Below are 19,342 nucleotides of genomic sequence, written 5' to 3' on the forward strand. Positions count from 1 at the left end.
TTCTAAATAATTGTATTTACCATGTAATTCCATTTGAAGAGTACTAGAACTATGGTATTGTAGGCTTATCTCTCTAAATGCTGTACTTTATTAAATAAAAGCCAATCAGGAAATCTGGTAAGCTGGAAAATTATGGATTAGAGTTAGAAAGAGTGAAAGATCTGTTTCTTTCTTATGGACATATTCTCTGCTAGATAGTATGCTTGATGCTTTCCACATTTCATTTATCCTTCTCTAAGGATGTGGAAGTGAAGTCAAAAGAGGTTAAGTGACCAAGGACATTCAAAAAGGAGTGACAGAATCACCATAAAAACTCTTATCAGGGGGCCAGCCCAGTGGTGTAGTGGTCAAGTTCTGCATCCTCTGCTTTGGCAGCCATGGTTCACAGCTTTGGATGCCAGGTGCAAACCTATACCACTCATCAGCCATGCTATGGTGGTGACCCACAAACAAAAAATAGGGGAAGATTGGCAACAGATGTTAGCTCAGAGCAAATCTGCTTTGGCAAAAAAAGAGAAAACTACAACTCTTAGCAGACTAAAAAATTGGTTTTTTTCCACTAGACCACACTGCTTCCATTGTTAAGCATAGACGATTAACCTTGGATAATTCCCTTGTTCTATCTCCAACTCTGTTTTAAAACTCCCATGGTTGAAGGGGTACCCAGTTGGTTGCACGTCATTTTACAGGGATGGAGCCTGGAGTCTACATCTCTCTCATCTCTACGAAGGCTCCCATTCCAAGATGGGAGAGGAGTAGCTCTGGGTGGGAGAAGGAAAGAGTCAGAGACAGTCATTCTCATTACCACGGGGGCGTTTGGTAGAGAGACTTTCCACTCCACCACCCTGTCGTATCTGTCTTCGAACAGGCATTTTAAGTGCTTAATACAATTCAGTCAGCCCACTAATTACAACTTTAATTCTGTTGCCCACCTTGCTTTGTGTATCACCCATCCCTATGGTCCAAATGGAAGCATCACGCCTGGTGGCTTTTAGGTGAAGTGTTGACAATCACGAGCGTGGCTTCAGGAAATAAGATGTGGAATAATTCAGTCAAGTGACATTCTCCCGCCACTGGGTCTTCTTTGAGGCTGGGCACTAGAATTCCCTGGTCTCTTCCTTTCAATCGTGACTCTTCCTTCCTATTTTTAAATAACAACCCAGTTTTCTGCTTCTTCCTCACTCTCTTCTTTTTTTGGGGATCACGTATATATGCCTCAAACTGCAAATCAGATTTTACAGCTACTTTTGTTTTTAATTTCCATGCCATCTTCTGTTTACTTGGTTACTGTTTTTAAATTTATACTTCTGAATTTATATCCTCACCTTTCATCTAGCTAGAAAACCATTCAAAGTTGAGAAAATTTTGGCTTCATGTGGTCAACATTTAAATAAGACAATACCTTTGTTTATTGTAAAACTACTCATACCCCACTAATTTTCAATGGGACTTGAAGCTGCTTAGAAAGAAACATGAGTACCAGAGAAAAAAGTAAGCAAAGCAATATATCAAAAAGAGTAGGAGAGAAAGTCACTATTTGAGGTTAGTACTTTCCACCCATATCATAAGGTCTTGGATATTTTGCTGAACCATGGTTAAATTTGGTTTTGGGCACCCTGGTAGCTTACTCAAAGAGAGAAACATCAATTATGTGATATATGGTGTCCATAATATAAAAACATCTGTTTCTCACAGGGAACAGAATGCCATCTGGCATTTAGACTTGGGAGAAATTAATCCCATTGGCCCTCACAAAAAGCACATTTTGTATTATGTAGAAAATATTCAAGCACACTTTTATAGCAATATGTGGTAAGGATTTCAATAGAGCAGCTTATTATAATGTTATATATGTCATGATTCCAAGTATAGTTCAGGCTTCATTTAAACAGAACATGTAGAGTATCTAGGGGAATTGATGGGACAATTTCTTACAGCATTTCTTCCGTCATTTTTTCCTTCACAACAGAATTTTTGAGAAGGGTTTGGTAAGGTATTCAATTACTACATATTTCTGACAGCCTGCGTCTTGGCTCCAACTGTTGTCGGTCTATAGTCTGTATATCCCTCTGCCTGAAAGGGAATGGAGTTAAAGATAATTATGAGTTTTGCATGGCCTGCATATCAATAGTCTAATCTGAGTAATAAAAGCAACATTTGACTAACCTTACAAATTAGATGGAAGGGAACGGACTAAAGCAGTCATGGCGGGCAGCAACATTAAGACTGCCAGGATTATGCAAACGTGAGAATCAATTTATGTTAGATTCCCTCTTTCGGAAATACATGGTCATTGGCGGCCAAGGTTGATTCATGCCTGCTGGACTCAGCAATGCTAACCAGTTCGTAATTCTCTTCTTTGCTTTCACTGTTTTGCAGATGCGGAATGTTACTAGAACAGTTCAATTCATTTTAGAATCTAAGTGATTTCTAAATGTTTTCAATATTCCCTTCTAAATCTGGCATTGAAAAGACATCACTTAAGTGAAAACTAAAAGAAAAACCTTATGGAATGATAAGTCATAAGCAATGATCAATGTCTGAATTGAATCCGCCAATCTAACTTTGTTAACTTTAAATTAAGAGATTGGACATTTATTTAATAAGCCAGAGAGGGATGCAGCTTTGTTAGTGTGAACTACTAACTGGTGGAAATAAAAATGATTTACTCTAAATGCCTGAATTTATTGCAGTGTTGGTGAAAATCACTCTAAAAAATGGCAAGTGTCATTCTGAAATATTATTTCCAGGAATTCTTCCCTCGGCTTGTATAATTTCTCTGAAAGCTCTTGAAATTTTAGAGTAAACACAGGTTAAAACAGTTTTTTTTTTTAAATTTTTAAAAATAGAATTGTATATAATTGACGGAGTTTGAAAAGAAAGCTATGCCCTGAACTGGCAAGGATGTGGGGACAGGGGCACTTTCATGGAATTTTAGAGGGAATATAAACTAGCATGGTTGCCTAAAGGGCAAGTTGACAGGGTAAGAGGTACATAGACTTCGATTTAACAATTCCACTTCTACTTCCTGGAATTTATCCTGAGCAAATCAGTGGACGAATTAACAAAGGTATTTATATAAGTTTATTAGAACTGTTTCTAATAAAGAAAAATTAGAAACAACCAAAATACTTAACAATGGGGACTAGTTAAAAAGTTTCAGTGAATCCATGCAGTGGATTTTTATGAAACCATCGAGAACAATGGATTTTATATACTATAGTAGACAAAGCAATACGTTTGTGATATGCTGTTATTGAAAAGAGCAGTTTACTGAACAGTATGACAGCTGATGTTGTGTTAACATGAGGGGTTTCAGGTAACGTGGGGTTTATGTTTCGTTTTTTTGTTGGTGGTGGTGAGGAAGATTGGCCCTGAACTAACATCCATGCCGATCTTCCTCTATTTTGTATGTGGGATGCCACCACAGCATGGCTTCCTGAGTGGTGTATAGGACTGCACCCTGGATCTGAACCTGTGAACTCTGGGCCGCCAAAGTGGAGTGTGTGAACTTAACCACTACACTACTGGGCCAGCCCCTGGGATTTGTATTTATATCTTGGCTCTCCCACTCGTTGACTGTCACAGGACCTTGAACAAATCATCTAGCCTTTCTAAGCCTCATTTTATCACCTATAAAATGGGGATAATTAAACAATTGAAGTAATGCTGAGTAAGCTTCCTTAAATTATTAAATGCTAGTAATGATGATGATAAAGCACACACACACATTTACATATATATACACATATAGAAAACGTCCAGATGTAAACTATCACTATTATCCATAGTTACCTAAGTACTGATATTAGAAGTGTTTTTATATTTATTATTATTTTTACTGCCTATTTTTCCAAAATAACATATATTTAAGAAGAGTATTAAAGTATGTAATAAAATATGCATCCTTAAAGAAAATTTTGAAAGAACGACGGTAAGTTTGATTTATAAGCACAAATTTTAAGTTAAAATACATTACAGTGAGTTGCAAAGAATAGACTCTACCAGGGGAAAAACAACCTTTGCAGCAAACATGCCTCCTTTAGTAATTTTCATAAAGCTCAGTGCTCCTTTCCTCCCATCTCATTAAATCCCCAAAGTTCATCAGCCTTTTGTAATTATAGGTACAGTCACAGGTGAAACAAAAGATGCACAAGCATGTCCCTATCCTCAAATTTTCAGGTACCATATAATAAGCCATCACGAAGAGCTTAGCTTTCTGTTTTCTTATTTGTTTATTTATTTATTTATTTAGTTTGAGGAAGATTAGCCCTGAGCTAACTACTTCCAGTCCTCCTCTTTTTGCTGAGGAAGACTGGCCGTGAGCTAACATCCGTGCCCATCTTCCTCTACTTTATATGTGGGACACCTGCCACAGCATGGCTTTTGGCAAATGGTGGGATGTCCGCACCCGGGATCTGAACCAGCAAACCCCGGGCCGCCAAGAAGCAAACCTGCGAACTTAACCGCTGTACCACCGGGCCAGCCACAAGAGTTAGCTTTCTGAACACACACTTTTGTTTATACACGTTGTAAGGAGAACTGTTTTCACTCACGAGCTTCTGAACTACGATAATGAAAATACAAAATGTCCTTTTATTTTCAGAGAAGTCCTTGTAGCTCTTTAGTTACGTTTTCTTGTGGCATATGGTCTATGACGTGTAGTGCCGTACAATGGTTTGCATGGTAACTTTTATCTTGCATGAGATTGTCAACTCATGAGGGTACACACTGTGTTTAATTCATCTTTGTTGTGTTTTTAGTTCCAAGCGAGACTATGCGTAGTAGGGTGTTCAATAAATACCACACCTGCACAGGACTTTGACCACCTTTTAATTGGAAAATTAAAATCAACATATCTAACTACCTCTAAGTTTTCTACTCTCAAGGTTTTGTTTGATTGTTTTCTGTCTCATTTCCTGTCCCTTCCTTCGTTTTCATCTCGCCCTTTCTGTCTTTTCTATCTCAGAGAAATGCCTTATCCTCCTTTCAGGGACTAACTTCTAGGCATACCCCTTGAATTTCATTCACTATCATTCCTTCTGGGTCCTTATCTAACAATTACTTTCTCCTCCTCTCTCTCCTTCCTTTTCAACTTTAAAATCTTGGTCATACATCAAGAAGTTCATTTTGTGAGACGTGCCTCTCATTTGGCAAATATTCACAATTCTTTTCGCACTGATATTGGGGTTATTATGCATTTCAAGTGGAAATATTTTGAAGATAACATCATCGTCTTAAATGATAGATAATACACATTCTTCCAGAAAAGAAATTTATAAGATATTCTAGAGAGTAAGTCAAGTCAGTATCTGAGTGGGTGATGGAGATGATTTGGGAGAACCTTGGAAAGGTGCAAGAGTTGGAATGGACTGGAGCAAGGTGCTCTGCTTGGCCAGGATAGGGATAAGACACACAGTCACTGTTCGCAGTAGTTAGCTTCTATAAAGTAACTGGGAATACTTGACACTGAAGCATCGTTCCTAGGGGAATATAGGGCTAGGTTCCTACCAGGTTTGGTCACAATATTTTCAATCAATCAATACATAAGCTTAAAAATACCTTATTCAATATGTATTATTAATTCACTAACATTGAATATATAGTCAACAGCACTAAATTCATTCTGAATGAAGCCTATCTCACACATATTTTCTCCACAAAGAAATCTCAGTTATCTTGCACTTAGGAGCACTGACTGAACTTCAACACTATACTTGAGGGCTATTTTAATGAGCGAAAATACCATAAAAATCCACAAAATTGTGGGTGTAGCACTACTTAGTGCTAAAATTAGCATGAAGCAGACTGTGGAAAGGATACTTGTTTAAGGGCTGGCCTGGTGGCATAGTGGTTAAGTTTGTACACTCCACTTCAGTAGCCCAGGGTTCACGAGTTTGGATCCCAGGCATGGACCTAGCACCTCTCATCAAGCCACACTATGGCAGCATACCACATAAAACAGAGGCAGATTAGCACAGATGATAGCTCAGTGACAATCTTCTTCAAGCAAAAAGAGGAAGATTGGCAACGGATGTTAGCTCAGGGCCAGTCTTCCTCACACAAAAAAATAAAATACGGAGGAAAAAAAAAAGGACACGTATGCATATGAAAGTCAAACAAGAAGAAAGCATCATCTGTTCAGCCTTAGTTGGGAAAGCACGTGCAGGGCGATGCAAATTTTCACTACCTTGTGTATGTCTGTGAATGACCAGGAAAGTTCCATAAGCATTGATCTTGGGGTCACCCATACATTTTAGCCAGTAGGCAAATTCACTAATTTGGAATGAAGATCAACTGTGTATTCACACACACACACACACACACAGTTGATCTATTTATATAAAATTTTCAGTAAGAGGATAGTTTATAACTGATTCTATTATGCTGAAAACCATGTTGTAGTAGGCGGTTATAGCTCCCGTCCACACTGAAAGATGTAATGACACAGGGGGCTTTCTTGTACATCTGCACATAGCCCAACAATCATTCTTATATAAGGTCATAGAGTGCTATTAGATAGATTTTAGTATTTCATAATGACTTAATCACACTACAAAAAAATAAAAATTGTTTTCTTCTCATTGTCTCATAAAGCACAATAGGCTTTGTCCCAACTCAAAATATTCTGGGAATATTCAAGCACTCTCTCTTTAGTTTGAAATTCACATTAAGTTCTTATCTTTTCCAAAATGTTATTTTTTAAACACAAATAGATAACAAAACTGTTCTAATGAGGAAGCAGATTTATTATTTTATTTTAGGGAATGGTCTGAAGAGTGGTAAGGGTGAAGGCTGTAGAGCTAAATGCCCCTGATTTAGCAACTTGGTAGTTTCATCGTTTATCTTGGGCAAGCTACTTAACCTTGCTGTATACTACTGTCTTGATATTTAAAATAGGAGTAGTAATATATTTATATTATGTATAATAGTTAATACATTTAGAGTTCTGAGAAAAGTGTCCGGCACATAGGTACAACCCAATAAATGCCATTAATATTTTGTCATTATCATTATAATTATTGCTAGCAACCTTGATGTTGGAGAAGGTAGAATAGTATCTGGCAGTCTTTTGTTGACTCACGTGAAACAGTTGAGAATAGCTTTAAAAAAAGCTAAAATATCCAAATCAATGACAATATTTGAATTATATAAATATGAGCAAGCTTCTCATCATTTGAATTTTAGCTATCTTTTCTTCCTCACACTGATCCCTTAGCATCTTTTTGTTACTCCTCTCCTCTCCTCTATTCCACCTAGTCCATTCTCTTGTTATCCCAGTCTTGAAAGTTCATTTCTCTTCCTTCTAAGTGGTTTCAGGACTCTATCACCTTGACCCTCAGCAATCTCTCTCTTTAAGTCAATCTCATTGACCAGGGTGATTGATGGTCTTGCCCAAGCCCTACCTAATCTCCCTTCAGATAGGAAAGTCTCTGCCCAGGAAAGAATGTGGCTTTCCACTCAGGTGCCCTTTACTGAAGAAGTGTCTCAGACAGCCCCCTTACCAGCTATCTCTGTTTCCTACCCTTTAGACTGCTGTGAAGTCCTGCATATGCTGCAGGATAATCATTCAAATAAAGTGCACTTATGAGCTTCCATTCTCTAAAGGCCCATTGATCCATGTGACAACCATATCAGCACAAATGAGAAGATCCTGCCTGAATGAGGCAGATGGAAATGGAAATTATATACTCTGCTAATACTCACTTTATTACAGCTAAATGATTTGCATTTTGAAAGTTGGGAGTTCTTGGCAAAACTAAAGGGAAAGAAAGAGTAGTGGGCCATTACTTAGGTCCAGGTGCCAGCTGCAAGTAAGGTAGTTGCATGACCTGGTGCCTATCATTTAACCTGTCTGAGTCTCGGTCTTCTTTATTGTAGCATTTGTAAGATATCAAAGACTGTTTGAGCTCATGTCTTATTAGAATTGCTGCCGGGATTCAATGACATAATAGGTCTGAAAGCACTTCACAAATTAGGGTATTTCATAAATGCAATAATAATCTATTCCATTTGTAACATCTATATTTCTTTTCTGTCTCCATCCTCATGTGAGGATGAGTTACCATCATAATCAAAGATCCTTTCTTCTGGTTAAAATGAGTAAGATTTAACCCATAAGCGGTGATGTGAGCAATTTTCAAAAGGATTCTTAAATATATTTTAAAATTTTACATTTAAATTGGTGACAAATTCCGTTTTCAGTTTTTGCTTGCTTCTTCTACAACAGAATCTTGAGCACTTGCTCTTTGAAGGGAAGCTGTGTAATCATGTTGAAAGATAGTCGAAAACAACACAGTTTGTTTACCTCAGCTTTCTGTGATCTGTATAATTTGTACACAGCTTTTCAATAAGCTAGTTTGTCTTCTTGTCTACATAGGCTGTGCTATAGCCATTTCAAGTTCAAAATTACTGGAAAAAAGTAATTGATCCTCTATTTCAATATCCCTGCTGTTTCACGAGCTCTCTTACAATTCAGAGGAATCTATTTCTCACTGATGTTGAAAAACATAATAAGGTCACAGCAGGGAGGTTTTGGCTTCATTAAAGAACATTATTATAAAAATAAGATGATAGAGGGCAAATTGTTTTTGTTCTTGTGGTACTGTTTCTGCAGATTGACAATAATCTGAGCATTTAAAGCAACAATAAATTTGTAATCTTCTCTTTATCATTCACTTCACCATGGTAGCCCCTAGTGGTAGAAGGAGATGTCGATTGCTCACATTCCAGGGGATTTCTTCCCCCGCTGAAGAGAAGGACTGCAGCCTCTCAGTAACTAAATTGACTTCTGCTTTTAAAACATCATGGAGAATGTTGGTGTCCAGCAAAAGTAGATGCCAGCATTATTTAAAAAGTGACTGAGCAGAGAAATGAATTGAAATTTTGACTCACTCAGGATTCCATCCATCATGGGAGCCTATAATGGGAGAACGTCGGAGAAGGATTTAAGATAGAAAAATCAGTGATTGCCCTATTAATCTAGTTTAACTGATACTAAAATCTGACAGAGCGCATTACAAGTTGCGGGCAGTAAGGCTTATCAATTCATTACTACTTTCAAGGCTCTCCTTTGCTTTCTTTTTGCCTTCAGCTCCTGGCAAAGGACAGCCTTTTACAGTTCAATTTCTCAGTTTATTTTTGACTGCTTTTAATTAAATTTGATGGCCTGCTTCTGCAGCACTGAAGTTATTCGAGTTGCAAAGCACTTTGCTGCTATAATGATAGCTCCCTTGATGTGCGCTCATTATTAACTGCTTTTCAAAAGTGCTGCTCTCAATTCTCATTTTATAAATATTTAAATAACTGAATTTCTATAACATAAATATCTGTGCACAGAAGATAGGGATTCTATTGCCTGTTTAGTAGGTTACATCTAGTAAAATAAAATTCCCTTTTTTGTAAAGTTTTATATTATTAACTGGGAATGTGTCTTTTAATTATCCTCCATGTAAGTCCTCACACAAATAATCATCTCTCACAATAATCAATGTCTTATGTAAGAATTTGACACTTTACGCATATAATTCTAAAATAGAGTATCTTAGAAAACAGAATGAGCATTTTTCACATAGATAAACAAAATCTTGAAGTGAACCTGGATGTTTTAGAAGTTATTCTTCCTGTTCTTAGATGAAATGAAGGAGTACACTAAAAAAGAACTTACTAATGATGTGAAAATTTTATTGGTCAGGAAAAAATTGGCAGGGAATGAGAATAAAATTAAGAACCTTAATATTTTTTAAAAACCTGATGATTTGGCCATGGGCATTAATCTCTTTTCCTTCTGCAAACCTCAGGCAAATGGCAGCAAAATAATTTTAAAAACTTACAGAGGCTTAGAATTAAAATGGAGGTACTAGTGGAAGAGAGATGACAATAACAGCAAGGTTGACAGCAGCTGACACTAGGTGTCAGGCACTGTTCTAACTCATTTAGTGTCCGTAACCTCCCTATCACTGTCTCCATTTCACAGATGAGAGAATGGAAGCACAGAAACACTAAGTGACTTGCTCATCATCACATATTCAGTAAGCACCAGAGCTGGGATTCAAACCCAGGCAGTCTGGTTTCAGAGTCATACTTTTAATCACTATGCTGTATTTCAATAAAATGTGGAGGGAAGGAAGCAGGTTGAGAAATAATGAGCTAAGAACGTCCTACCTATGTGCCCACAGTGTGGCGTACACACAAGAAGTCAGCTCATCCCCCAGAGAAGCCCCCAGCAGCCCAGGACTAGGGAGAACTGACTGCTCCGAAAGGCAGGGGTGAGGTACAGTTCTGGAAAGGGAAAATCTCGTAAAATTCTGAAGTGGTTGCTCTCTCGCCCTACAGGTGGCAATTACCTCTCCATTCTCCATCACGCCCCTGCCCCCCAAAACCTTGTATTCTAAGCTTTTTCTCTAGAGAAAATAAACCCAGTCCACCCTTTAGACTTCGAACAGAGCTATGATTTGAAGTTGACATACTTAACACCTGTAACTCCCTTCCCCTGCTTGGCTTCCAGAACACCAGAAGCCAAATTACATCATCCCAGCTCCTACTCAACAACCCCACTCTAATATACTACAAATGGGGAACAAAACATCAGTTATTTGAGCAAAACTGCAACATGACTGAGACCCATAGCCGAGACCTACAATGACAACCAAAAAGGACTGAGATCACACAGAGCAACAGAGAACGTTAAAGAAACAAATTACTGTGATCAATACCGGAGTGAGAAAAGAATGCGCACTATGATAAAACAAAAACAGAATGCTATGATAAGCAAACAAAGGTCACTGAAATTAGAAGTATGATAAATAAAATTTAAAAACCAACGGACCACTCAATGAATCAAAAATGAGAAAATCCCATTTTTAAAAAGACTATTCTTAAAAAATGGCATTGCCATGAAAGACAACAAAGGCTAGGGAAGTGTTCCAGGTGGAGGGGACTGCAGAGACATGGCAGCTGTTAAATGATGCAAGGAGGCCATTAGACTAAGGTGCCGCTGATGCCATGGTGGCCCAAGTAAGCAAACCAAAATGTCAGCCTGTAAATGCCTCCAGGTAAAGAAATGGAAACCTAAGGACAATCAATCACAAACAGCCAACTAGGCTTTAAGCTATAGCCAATCAATAATTTCCTTACGTTGCTTCTGCCTTTTCTCTATAAAAGTCTCTCCCTGACCTCCTGTCTATAGAGCCCTCCTAACCACTTCTGGTTTGGCACTGCCCAATTTGAATAGATATTTACTCAAGCTCTTAAAATTTTAACATACCTTAATTTATCTTTTAACACAACTAATGCAATACATGATTCTAGACTGGATTCCACACTGGAGGAAAAGAAATACTATAAAGGATTAGCTCAACTGGTAACTTTGGAACACTGGCAGATTACATCAAAGTATTTTATCAATGTTACATTTACTGAAGCTGATTACCCTACTGTAACTATGTAAGAGAATATCCTTGTTCTTTGGAAACATATTTAGAGGTAAAGGGCAATGATATGTACCCTGTACTCTCAAAGGACTAAGGAGAAAAAAAGCATGACTAGATAGAGATTGTGTGTGTGTGTGTGTGTGTGTGTGTGTGTGTGTGTGTGTGTGTGAGTGCAAGAGAGAGAAGAGAAAAAGATAACAAATGAGGCAAATGTTAACCATAGGCAATATGGTTCGAGTTACTGAGGTGTTCCTTGTACTGTTTTCCACAGCTTTTCTATGTTTAATTTTTTCCCAAACAATTCTTAAAAATTAATACAAAGATAGACGATAAAGTCAAGTAACTCTCCCAAAGATTAGAAGAAAGAGATGAAAAAATTTTAGAAGACAGCAAAAGAAGAGTAATCCAGAAGGTCCAATAATAAAAAGAGAAACCTGTCACCGCTGATAAGATGGAACTATCAAAGAAGTTATGTATGAAAAAATTCTATCACAAAAAAATCAGTCTTCAGAAACAAATTAGTCCCACACCAAGACACATCATCATGAATTTCAAAAGTCCTAAGAGGGTTCCTGCAAATAAAGAAAAAGAAAAACAGAAAAGTAAAACAGAAGTCACCCACAAATGAGAAGAGATCAAGCTGGCTGTGGGAGAGATGCTTTCATAATCATGAAGAGAATCATTTTCATCCTATATACTAAAGTATATACTCAAAAATCAGTCAGATGGAAGAGTGGAAGTAAGCTCTTTGAAGACAAGTGTGGATCCAAAATTTATACTTCTCATGCATCATATTTCTTAGGAGGCTACTAGAAGCGTTTCTGCAAAAAAAAGAAGGATTAAATCAAGCAGGAAGAAGCACAATCCAGGAACAAGAAATCCAATGGAGAGACAAGGAGGCTTAGAGAGCAACCAGCTAGGTGGGAGCAGAAGAATGGAAGGCTGAAGAAATGTGAGCTCAACATAATAATGGAATTCACAAATATTTTAATCATTTTGTGCATTTGAAATTTGAAACAATCATTAATAATCTTACAAGCTTCAGGAAAAACAAAGATCTTATGCTAAAAAATTGTGAACCCAGAAAGCAATATTTACATGATCATAATAATGTAAACACTGAATACTGAGTTCACCAAAGCAATTTGATTCAACACATTGAGAGGATAGTGGAAAAGAAGCCCCATGATGGGTGTGTCTGTCCTAAATCCTGTACAGGTATCACAATAGAAAGTTAATGTTCAAAATTGATTAAGTCAAGATAACTATAAGCATATTAAATTAAAACTAAGGTAATTACCAACAGAAACGCCTAAGAGTTGAAACTTGTTCTATTGAATGTGACTATAGCATAGACAGATGTGGAGCAAGCTGTTTTGATTCTGTTGCTGTTGTTATGAGTCTCCTAATACTATTTGATTACTAGATCATGAGTTTCTATCTTATTTATAAGAATAAACACAGTTTTAAGAAGAACAATTCTTGGTGCTCCAAAACTGCTTCAACTGCTTCAATGACACACTACACTGATGATTATACAGAGTGGTCCCCTGCTTCAGTTTTGTGTGTGGAACCTTTTGAAAAGAAACACTGTCCAGTATTACACATAACGTACTTATGATAGGAAAACCATCTCCTATCAAAAGGAATTTCACACATAGCCCAGATGATGTTCTTGTTGCCTTTGTAGGTCTAAAAGCAATTGTTTAAAAAAATTAGGATTCATTCTCCTAAATTTGTGACTTTCAGTACAAGGATAGGGATATCACAAATCTCTCTAAATTTTGTAAAATAAATTGCTTCCCATGTTAAAAATACATTTGAAAATGTAGTGCATTCTGTCCCTGCTTTCAGCTCCTACCCAGAGTAGATGCTAATTATCTTCTACTATTGGTAGTAGATTTTTTGAATTTCCATAAGTCTAATATGTTTACTGTAATTTCCAAGTTACTCATATTGAGTAGCAATATCTTTGACTTTAGCAACTGGTATATACTTGTCTGTATTACAGGTGGTGTCATTTACCTATTAAAGCTGATTGCAACAAAAAGAATTGAAGTTTATCATACATCTAAGATATGGTCACAGATTTTAGTGGCAATTATCTCTTATTCTATTACAAAAAAAGAGTGATTACTCAAGGTATACTAAAAATGTGAGGAAATTCTTCTCATTTAGTAAGGTGAAAAAAAACAACATTGCCTTAATAGGAATTTGTATGTTTCCCTATACAAGAAAAAAAATTATGTACATTTAACATCTACTTTTGTCAAGGTGTGAGTTTTCTGTATAATCCGTCATCTCCAGCATCTGCCATGGATCTAGGGCAAAGGAGGGCACTGCTGATGTTTTTGTATTGAGGCCTTATATTCTATATAAAGTACTGAAGAAGGTTCTACACTATTATAAAGGAACTTTGAGGGAGATTGGTTTACTTTTTGGATAACCAGAAAATTATCTGTTCCACCTCACATTAGTAATTTTTTGGGAAAAAACATCATTTCCATTTTTATTATTAAACAGAAATATTGAGTTTACTGGTCTTTGATCAGTTCTCATTTTTTCCAACATCCTGTCCATATCTTTTTTTACTTTCTTCTAAGCTTTCCTTAGTTTTCTTTATAACCTGAGATTATTCCTTCTCTCACTCATCTTTATATTTTTGTCTTTTAATGCCCATGTCGCAAAACAGTTTTGTTCTAGCACCGTTTTTCTTGCTTTTGTCTTTATCTATTGCATTCTAATGTAAAATAATTACTGTGGGATGGAATCTCAAATCTATATATGAAGCTCCAACTTCTCGAACTTTCAGTTTCATGCTTGTAACCCCCGTGTCACAGTTCTGCATAAAGTTCTGCCATGGTGTCAAGCCCTCAAAAACTCAATATGAAAAAGAGAAATACTATTTTTGATGGGGAATGATAACTATATGATAGTGCTAATATCTTGGAAGAATTACTATGGCAACAGTATGGTAAAATAAAGAAGAGAAATAGTAGTTATGAAGACAGCCCTGGGATAATCAATAAGGAAACAAATTGACTAAGCCAAAAATAATTGAGTTTACAAAACGGAGTAGGTAGGAAAAAATGTAGAGGAAAAAGGAAGATATGCAGGAGACTGCGTAAGGGGAAGATGTAATAAGAAGGCTCCCTCCCTTCAACAAATACACGTTGAATAAATGCAACAGAGGAATGAGGGGGGAGGACCCAAAAACCCCATGATTTAAATTTTTGGCAAACATAAAGATAATTGTATCACTAAGAGAACTGAGAAATGGTAGAAATAAAAATTATGTCTCCATAATACATAAAGAACTCTCACAGCTCAACAACAAAAAAAATCAAATAACCTGATCAAAAAATGGGCAGGGGACATGAACAGACATTTCTCCAAAGAGGATATACAGATGGCCAATAGACACATGAAAAGATGCTCATCATCACTAGTCATCAGGGAAATGCAAATCAAAACTACACTAAGATATCACCTTGTACCTGTTAGAATGGCAAAAATATTCAAAACAAAAAGTGACAAATGTTGGAGAGGTTGTGGAGAAAAAGGAACCCTCATGCATTGTTGGTGGGAATGCAAACTGGTGCAGCCACTATGGAAAACAGTATGGATATTTCTCAAAAAATTAAAAATAGAAATCCCTTATGACCTAGCCATCCCACCACTGAGTATCTACCCAAAGAACTTGAAATCAGCAATTCCAAAAGTCCCATGCACCCCTATGTTCATCACAGCATTATTTACAATAGCCAAGACGTGGAAGCAACCTAAGTGCCCATCAACTGATGACTGGATAAAGAAGATATGGTATATATATACAATGGAATACTACTCAGCCATGAAAAATGATAAAACCGTCCCATTCACAAAAACATGGATGGAGCTTGAGGGTATTATGTTAAGTGAAATATGCCAGATAGAGAAAGACAAACTCTGTATGACTCCACTCATAGGTGGAAGTTAACATTTAGACAAAGAGAACTGATTGGTGCTTACCAGGGGAAAGGGGGTATGGGGGAAGGGCACAAAGGGTGAAGGGGTGCACCTACAACATGAGTAACAATAATGTACAAATGAAATTTCACAAAGTTGTAAACTATCATAATCTTAATAAAAAGAAAAAAAATTATGTTTCAAATACATCTGACTCTTTCTTGACTAAAATGATAGTTTGAACCTGAGGCCAAAATTTCTAACAAGTGTTAATCTAAAAATTTCAAGACAAACTTTGAGATGAGTGCTTTAAGAAAACAAAGCTATGGTTTACCCACCAGCCTTTATTTGGAAAGATAAGATTACTGAATATTTATATGTTACCATAAAATTTGCATTGTAATCTATACTGTTTCAGCATTTTCATCATAAATTTGAGTTTCTATTTGTTTACTACAAATGGGAAAAAAAGTTTCCAAAAGAAGGTAATACACAAAGATTAGCTTTAATTGTTGCAAGTACCGTTGATTGTTAATGTTGAGACTAATAATGTTGATTGTGAAAATTAAATGTGTTTGAATGTTGTAGGAGAAACTATTCATTTAAGTTTTATATTTTATATCCCGTAGGAGGTTAATTTTGCTTATTAACTGTGATATTTAAGCACTGCTATGAACTTCACAGTTGCTAATAACCATTATATACTCCACCAGTTTAAGATAGAATATTTCTGTACCAAGTTAGAAAAAATATTTAAAACCATTTGTATTTGTGATGTTATTGGGGTCCAACACAACGTAAAGTCCACAGATCAGTGAAGGAGGATCATAAAATACAGAATAAACACCCTGGGAAAACATTCCAGACCACCAAAATCCATCTCCATGCTTTTCAGTACTATCTCCCTTTATTACAAAAAGATGGCTAGCGCTCCTTTTCTGTATGTCCTCTACCTCTGAGTTCATCATTTGTATACATCGTGTTCCCACCATCTACACATCATCCCTGTTTGATTGATATCAAGTTCAACTTCAAAAAGCCTTCTCAGTTGCTTCAGCACAAGTCAAAATTTTTCAGTCTTCTGGAAAACAATTGGAACTTGATCTCTCCCTATCTTTTGGCATCTAACACTAATAAATAGTTATCTGGATGTATATGATATAAGTATCTGCAAAGTAACATACTCTTTAGTAGTATCTATATGTATAGATTATCTCCTCTGGTGGATGATAATTATTTGAAGGAAGAAACACTTAATATCTATATTCCCTACAGGTTTACAGAGATATACATGGGAGATGCTTAATGTTTTTTGAATGATTTCAACTTTTAGTTATTGAAAAACATCATTTTGAGAATCAGTCTTATTATTTTGTTTTAATCTTCGGTCTACTTTCATGTCACTTGCATTTTCCTGATATGTGAATAAAGGACATGAAAATATGCAGGTGAGAGTTTGGTTTGTTGTGATTTAACTCTCCCAGATTTTACTTGTTATTTGGAACTCTAGGTGGTTTCAATGTGACCAACATGAAATATATTTTTATTTATTCTGGGCATATATGCTTGAATAATTACTGAATACTGATTTGTATGAACAAATTCTCATATTCTGGTAATTTCCAATATTTTATTGTAGTCTGCAAAATATCTTCATTATAGTACTTCAGCAAACACAATTTCAACTGTTAAAATTCAACATTACTACATTGTTGGTAATATTAAGTAATTTTTGTTGTGTGATGTCAGCTGCAGCTTAAATTTCAAGTCATGGAGTGTTATTAATATTATATGGTTGGAAATAATTTCCAGATCAATGAATCAATGTTATCTTAATATTCTGTGTCTTTAATTTTTCTACCACATTTATTTTTTGAATAGATTTTATAAAAGGAAGTTGCTTTGTGTTGCCAAGCTCATTATCTCAGGATTTTGTCCAGAGCTGAATTGCTTTGTGATCAAAGGGCAGAGAGAACACCTCCTGAACTATTGAACGATGCTGATTTGATGGGCACATCACATCAATGAAAGCAAAAAGGAGAGAATTTTCTCTGCAAATACAAACTTGAAGATATTATACTCAAAAGCAAAAACTATTTACTATAGGAACAACAACAAAAACACGATTCTGTAAAGCGAAATAAAGAGTAACTTGGACAAATTTGTCTACTAGCATCACTGGAACTGATATTAACTGATCTGTATTTTTTATCTGCAGGCTTGACTAGTGATAGTTGACCTTGTGTCAAGTGAAGGAAGTAAAGAGAAGAGTTCATTTCATATCTAATTCCGTGGAAGTCTTCTCTCTCTATGCATACATATACATAGACACACGTGTGTGTTTTGGTAAGTTGTAGTTGTTCTTTATGGTTGGCAAAAGCAATCAATGCTCACACCTGCAAAGGGCTTAAACATTTATAAAAGGCTTCCACAAACATTTTTAGTCAACTTACAGAATGGGGTCAATTTTAAACAAACTAGTAATTTAAGCCTCAGAGGTCTGAAGAGAATGGTATGCTGTGGACCGCATAACTCATTCACAGCAGGCTAGATATCGGAGCCCAAGTCAGCCAACACCAGATCTGCCCCATGCACTTCTGTTGGTATGTTCACAACTTTAAAGTACCACTGTATACATTTTTTCTGACATTCTTCTAGTTTCCACTTAATGTTAGCTTACACATTTATAAAGTTCATGTTGGTGGGAAGCAGCACAGAAAAGAGAATGAGGAAGAACTACCAAGAGTAAATTCACTGATAATATAAAAAGGGAGAAAGCTTTTAATAAATTATTATGTTAATTAAGTTAACAAACTTGTCCCTCTCCTGTCCAGCCCCTCACATACACCCCTCCCTATCCAGCAGGATTTCACTTTTTCAGATGTGATATTGGGGAGGGTGGAAAGAGGAGACCCCACTAAAGAGGAATTTGAAGGAAAAAGGCAGCAAATATGGCCTAGGTGAGAAGGACAGCTGTGGTTCGTTAGATACATTGATCTGCTGGACAGTTCGAGTATAGGTTTAGCTAAAGTTATAAATTTAGGAATACTGAAACTATGGGTGCCATTGTGATTGTCCTAGCAGAATACACAGGAAGAATTAAAAGGGCAAAGCATGCACTTGGAAACCATAGTCTATGGGGAAGGTAGGTACAGAGACGTCTGTGAAGAGAACACTACCAAAATTCTTAACAAAGTTTATTTTTAAAATGAGATATTCACATAAGAAATTATTCTGTTTATTTCTATATAAATAAATGTACAACTAATTCATGCATCACTAAAGTCTGCTAAATTAAAGAATTGCACAAAAACATGGTAATGAAACATACATAACTTTCAAAGATTTGATGAATATACTCTTTTGTGATTACTTACACCATGATGTAATTGTTAAAAATGCAGTAACATTTACAAAGTTTAAGTGTATGATAAAAGATAGCACTTAGTATATCAAATTGATTATTCTAAGCTTGAAATGTTAATACTCAAATTTATGTAATGTATATCATGTATAATTTTCTACAAAATGAGAAGTGGAATATAAGTGAGCATAATATGTACATTTATCAATTTGAACAGGTCAAATTTAATTATCATCAATACCAATGAAAGCACATTTCTGTATATTAAACCTTTAAGACTCTACTCAAATTTCATCCCTTCTTTAGGGACTTCACACATTCACTAAATAGGAAATATTATTATTTTTATTCTCTTAAACTCCCATTTACTTAGTTTTATTTTTTTTCTTATGGTAAGCTAATAACCTTTATAGATATGCATTTTTATAATTTTATACAAATGTGGGACTTTATTGCGATTGTGTTTTGTAACTGATTTTTAATCCCTATATAAAATTTTTTTTAATACCTATGGAAAATACGGTGACTATTTTTTGTGACCTTATTCTTCTATAATACTGTTTTTTTCTTACACAAAAATTTCAATGATCTAATTTTC

General features: G+C 35.9%; 1 protein-coding gene across 44 annotated transcripts in view; it reads right to left on the minus strand.

Moving 5' to 3' along the window:
* Positions 1 to 19,342, minus strand: part of PTPRD (protein tyrosine phosphatase receptor type D) — a 2,083,106-nt gene that overhangs the window by 1,427,263 nt on the left and 636,501 nt on the right. The window lies entirely within an intron of this gene.

This window comes from Equus caballus, chromosome 23 (assembly GCF_041296265.1).
Source record: "Equus caballus isolate H_3958 breed thoroughbred chromosome 23, TB-T2T, whole genome shotgun sequence".
Classification (NCBI taxonomy): Eukaryota; Metazoa; Chordata; class Mammalia; order Perissodactyla; family Equidae; genus Equus; species Equus caballus.